Source organism: Manis pentadactyla, chromosome 9 (assembly GCF_030020395.1).
Source record: "Manis pentadactyla isolate mManPen7 chromosome 9, mManPen7.hap1, whole genome shotgun sequence".
NCBI classification, from domain to species: domain Eukaryota; kingdom Metazoa; phylum Chordata; class Mammalia; order Pholidota; family Manidae; genus Manis; species Manis pentadactyla.
Genome location: NC_080027.1, coordinates 119,144,875 through 119,150,702, shown reverse-complemented (window position 1 = coordinate 119,150,702; position 5,828 = coordinate 119,144,875). Strand labels below are relative to the sequence as shown.

The window sequence follows — 5,828 nt, the reverse complement described above, 5'->3', positions numbered from 1 at the left end:
TGTATATTGAAGTTGGAAGCTCGCAAAGAGAAAACCATGTCTCCCTCACCTGGTACAGAGTTGATGCTCTGGTGGAGTGAGGCAGTAAGGGAGAGAGTGAATGAATGAATGAGAGAGTGATGAATGAGTGACAGAGTGAATGAATGCATGGATGAGAGAATGAGTGAATGAATGAATGAAATACAGGAAGGGAGGGACAAGGGCACAGGTTCTCCAACCCACAGGTACGTGTGCATCACCTTGCCCAGGGATGGTGCTTCGCTCTCCATAGTACTAATTGGAAAATGGAAAATCTGCCTCTACGCTAAGGCAAATTGGGTCCTGCTGGCAGGAATCATGTGCCCTGCAGTTGGGGGAGGATTCCCTTAACTAGGAATGCTGTCACCTCCCCTCATCCCCGGTGGAGCCCTTTCTTCTTCCAGAAAGAGTACAGAATACTCTAGACAAATGTGAGACCCTCCAGAACCAGGGAAGGCAGCAGGAAGTGTGTTATAAAGAGCCCTTAAATGGAGGTCCGTCGGTCCAGGTAGGTTAATCAGTATCCTGACCCTACACTGGCTTTGTAAACCTGAGATATAAATTCTCTCTCAGAGCCTCAGTTTTCCCTTCTGCCTGGGAAGACGATTGGATTAGTTGATTTTTAAGGAGATTTTGAGCACCATGCACCCTAGGGACTAGGCTCTGTGATCTCCCTCCTTGACCCAGAGGAGGAACCTACCTGCGCAGCCCACCAGGAGATTTGCCTTGAGGACAAATGGAAGTCAGGCAAGGATTCTAGAAAAATATACCTCATTTGAGGACAATTCAGCTTCCTGTGCCCTCCTGGTATGCTAAGTGGAGAAGTGGGGAGAGCGGAGCGGGAAAGGGGAAAGGTGTGGGAAGGGGGGGCCGCAGCTGAGCAGGGGAGGGAGATTTAGAATAATCAGTAGTTGATAGACCAACCTCTTTAATGTTTCCTAATGGGTTTGCTGATTCTTTCTCCAACGTTTTTGTCACTTCCTAATATCTCCTCACACAGGGTCTTCTCCCCAACTCCCAGAAATGGAAGGGGAGCACGTTGCAAAGACTCTTGTATTATAAAAACCGCTTGCTTTGCAGGGGAGCGCAGCAAACTCACTCTGTACTAAATGCCGGAAGTATCCACTGGCTGGACCTCTGTCCCTGCACTTGGGCCTCTTTTTACAGCTGTCCCCTGATGGGCTGGTGCATGTCTGCTGGATTCCTGAAGTGCATTGCATAGAGCTAGGAACCAGGGTCATGGCTAAAAGCTCAAAAGGCCACTGATCTCCATTGCCTCCACACACACATACAGCCTCTTCTAGCTGAGATAAGATCTTTCATCCTTCCTGGGCCTTTGGGAGACCAAAGCTTTCAGAAACAGCACTCTGATCACCTGCAGTCTCTCGATGATAGAGACCTCACCTCCCTTTTTCTCCCTTTTCTGGTGTTTACAGAACAATACAAAAGCAAGGTTAGCTTGCAGAAGTGCCTCATCACTAGTGACCCCCTGGGTGTGGGTTCTGAGAGGTGGAGCCGGCACCGCAGGCCCTCTCCCCATTGGCTGGCCTCAGTAGGTAACCTGAAGCTTTGCTGAGAGGTGCATAAATAGAGAGTGAAACCAGTACCACCTCCTTGAAAGGGGCTCAGTCCTTCTTCACCTTTGCTTGGAAAAACCAGTTTCTCTCTTTTATTGTCTGTTACCAACTTCTTTTCTAAAAGTTCAATGGAACCCCACCATACGCCAAACTCTTTCTCTCCCGGCTACTTTTATTCCCCTCTGCTCCAATTCTACTTTCCTCTGCTTTCTTGTTCTTTTGTATTAAAGGGAAAACAGGTATTCAGGACTGGCCCCACCTTCCGCAGGGACCATTTCTGTTCTGCATAGGTCTGCTGAACTGGACACTTTATACAGTAAGTGTTTCTTGTTTCTTACACACTGTCATTAAACCTGAGGAGTGAAAGAACATTCCAAGACTTGGAATTCCTCTTCTCCTCTCATAAACATGATTCTCTAGCCTTCTCTCTTTGTTCTGAATTCTCTTATGGAAAAAAAAAATGTATTTGTTATTTTGAATCAAGCTCAAAGTACACCGTGTCTACGAAGGTACAGACACTCATACTTACAGGTGAGTCTGAAATCTCTGGATTTGGGGGCCTTTGGAAAACCATAGCTGAGTGGCTACGTCTTATTGGGCAGGAAGAGATGGGGATGAGCTGTGGAAAAGCCACATTCACCGGAAGTTGATCATCAACTTCTTCCAAGGCTAAAACAGCTGAACCTGCCACATTTTAACTAAATCCCCAGTTCTGTGCTTTCTTAGGGGACTTCCAGTGATCCTAGGCAAGAAATATCACTGACAATATAAATTGGTGTGATAAGGTGCGTACTGAGCAGTTAAGTACCAAGACTGCATTTCCGTCAGGTTTCCTGAAGATTCACCTACCAGAGGACCAGGGGCTTGGCTGGTTTTTCAGTCCTAGGCTGGAGGGTGTAGATATAACAGGAAATTCAGGACCTTCCATTCTTTGGTTCTCATGTCCACATTGGTGTTATTAGGAAACCGTGTGGCACACAGATCTGAGGGCAGTTGTGGGGAGGAGGGCAATCACAGGATGGCCTTAACTCTAGGCATGCATGGTTTGTTTCTCTGACCAGCCCCCACCCTGCAAGTGGCCAAGGAGAGAGTCACTGGGGCCTCACGTTGGCAAAGGCGTGGCTGGCACCTGTTGGGTGTGGGGTCCCGAGTGGGTCAAGTATCCTGATCCAGGTCCCAGGTCATCTTTTCCTATCTATGCCTTACAGCCACTGTAGCTCAGTAAGGCCGGGGGTGGGTGATAAGGAAGGGCCTGCCCTTTCCGGGCTCTCAAATGTCAATGACACCTCCCATTTGCATGGCCTTTCACGGTTAAAGTACTTTTACAGACACTGCCATCTCTGGAGTATCCACCCTGGAGGCTAAGGACCCCATGTGAGGGTGAGACTCAGCACACCCCGATTGAGGACATGAAGAATCTGGTGGACCGCACATGTTGGGAGGGTAAGAATGGGCTAAGGAGGGTCTGGAGGGAGATAAACTGAACCCTTTGCCCTCTGAGCTGGGCTGAAATCTAAAGAGAAAGCAAAGAATCCTTCCGTCCCAGAACTACTGCCTCCCACAAACTCCTGCCATCATTTATTAGAGCCAAATCAGTTGGTCTCTTTCTTCCTTTGACTGTGAAATGGGTCAGAGGCAGCGCAGGAGGATTTTATAGTCAGATGATTCACAAGCAGGGTGCATTTCTCTCTTGTAACTGAGTTCTAAGTATTCATAAAAAAAGGCTGAGTGGTGAGGAAGGGCCAGCCTTCTTCCCCTCGGTGCCAAGATTCTGTCCCCAGCACACTGTGTTCCCCCTGACCGAGGAAAGTGAGGCTGGAACCGCAAGCCCTTGTCTAAGAGCCCTTTGCAGAGGCCCAATACCCAGGGGGCTGGATGAAGCAGGGGGTGGGGAGGGGCCACTTTATAAGGTGCTGCCTCCTGCGTCAGGTCAGAACAAGCCCCAGGAAGAAGGCGTTCCAAACAGCAGGGCAGATTTGCCCTAACTCACTCCAATTGCATGTTGGTGCTGAGAACAGCCTTTTACGGGGCTGATGCACCGGCATGTCCGAACACAGCCAGGAAGATGCAGCAGCAACAGCTGTGGGGCACCTGGGGGCTGGGCATTTCCTTTTGGAGGATGGAAAGCTCCCAGATAGTGTCCGTCTTTCCTGTTTGGTGCGATGTCTGCAAGCCAGGTTATCTCCTCCCCTCCCACATCTCCCAACCCCTTTCCCAAGGAACATGTAGTCATGCCATTTCCAGGCAGATTTGGGAAAGGATGTGGGCTCACCAGAAGTGGGCCGCCTTGTACGTCTTCCGGAGTGAGTCTGAGGAGTCTCCCCCTCTTCCGCCACCCCTGCCCTCACGGATGGGCCTGGCTCTGGCCAGGGGTTCCGGTGCCCTCGGATCTCCTCACCCAGCTGCTCGTGATCTCACACCGGCAAGTGGGCCTGCAAAGTGCTGTTCATGTCCTCCACATAGTACATTCTGGAGAAGGGTGCCCCAACCCCGCATTCCATCCCCTTGGTAAGCAAGTTCATAGGAGGTGGATTTTTCTAAAGCAACTTCGGACTACCTGCCTTCTCCAGCCAGGACCGACATACGGAGCTCAGTTACACACGCAGGCGGATACAGGCAAAGGGAGAGGATGACCAGCATCCCAAGCAGATAAATGCAGAGAAGGTTCCACATGGCCTTGTCTGGAGCAGCGGCTTCAAGGGTGAGAAACAGGGAGAGTTCCCAGCCCTGCAGCCCCGTCCCCTCCACTCAGGACAGCCTGTGCCGCACACACGTTGGTGTCTTGGGGAGCAGGCTCTCTGCACCTCCCAGAAGGAAGGCTGATATCCTAGGGGTGCTGTGGGCATTCAGGTCCTCCACTTACCCCTAGTCTGTGATTCCAAGACCCTAAAGGCCTTTGGCCAGGCAATAGCCCTGCGTGCAGAGGCCGGGCTTGTCATGCAGCCCACCCTCTGAGAAAGGCCCCCAGACAATCCATGTGTTTCTCTTGTCCTTCATTCCACCGGAGTCTGTCTCATACCCATCCAGATTTCAGTGGAGTGAAGCTCAGGAGGCGTGGAGCTGGCACCGGGGCCACAGCCACAACCACAGCAGCAGCGAGAGTAGCTCTGACTTAGAAAAAGAAGGGCCCGGTGAGGGACGCGGTAGATGAAGGACACATCTGGAGCACGCAGCCTGCTGCAGAGGGGCTGGGGCACTGGGGATGTGCAGGCTGGACAAAGCACCACACATGGAAGCCACGTGTTCTTCCTTTACTAAAACTGGTGCTATGGAAATGTGCGTGTTCTGTAACATACAAAAATTAAAAGTTGTCTGTCTGCTGGAAAGCCTGCCTCTGTGATTCTTGCTCTCTGATGCAGACCCCCTGGCCCTCAAAGTCACCTTCTCTGTGGGCTAAAACAGAGACATGAGCTGGAACAATCAACACAGGCCCCCTCTGTCCTTGGGTTCTGCAGGCAGGTGGCTGGATTTCTATTTGCAGTCATCAAGGAAGCCTGCTGTCCTCAGTGTCCCCACAGTGCCCGCAGGGCCTGCAGAATAGGGTTAAAAAAAACTCTAAAAAGATTCTTTAAGACCTATTTATATTGTAATAAAATAAATGTAAATAAGATGTAAGTGAAAGTAGATTTCAGGTACATCTGATGCTCTACAAGATATATCTCACATACTGTGGGTGTAAATTCTACAAAGGTTAGTGCACTTAAACATATTTGACACATAAAAATGTCAGCTCCATCATTAATCATTTACCGATTGTAATTGCCTTTGTATGGGTCTCTTCTCCCTAAGACATATGTTTAAAGCACCAGGCTGGGTAGAAATTTGGGAGGGAAAAAACAAATAATACTTCTCAGCTGTCAGGGCCTATGATTTGCTTTGATAGGTTTAGCACTGATTTCATTGGCTTTACAAGCCTGTGTGACTTTTATTTTTTTAACTCACATCTCTTCTTTAGGTAAGGAGGAGGTTGTGGGAAGGAGGAATGGCCCCTAAGTCCACGAGAAGTCCCACCGAGTCATCCGGCCATCTGCCCCTCCCTCAGGCAAATGGGGTCTCCTTCAGGGAGCCCATCAGGCTAAAAAGGCAAACTCCCAACAAAACTTGGCTCTGATAAGTCTTCAGAAAAACCGGTTTTCACTTCCAGAATGTGCCCCAGGCAGAAAAACTCAACAGATACCCCTGGCCTGGCTGAGCCGTGTTTTGCTTAGAAGCCTGCTGTAAAGGAAATTTCAG

The 5,828-nt window shown here is 49.8% G+C and overlaps 1 long non-coding RNA gene across 3 annotated transcripts; it reads left to right on the top strand.

Annotated features, from left to right (window-relative positions):
• The first annotated feature begins 1,618 nt into the window (after positions 1-1,618).
• LOC118925990 (uncharacterized) lies at positions 1,619-4,921 on the top strand. 3 transcript variants are annotated; one of them, XR_008999401.1, is made up of 5 exons: positions 1,619-1,911; positions 2,080-2,126; positions 2,913-3,038; positions 4,166-4,296; positions 4,623-4,921. It is a non-coding gene; the product is annotated as an uncharacterized LOC118925990 (long non-coding RNA). The 3 variants fall into 3 exon arrangements; XR_008999399.1 differs by having other exon boundaries at positions 1,620-1,911; positions 2,924-3,038; XR_008999400.1 differs by lacking the exon at positions 2,080-2,126 and having other exon boundaries at positions 1,621-1,911; positions 2,924-3,038.
• The last annotated feature ends 907 nt before the right edge of the window (positions 4,922-5,828 follow it).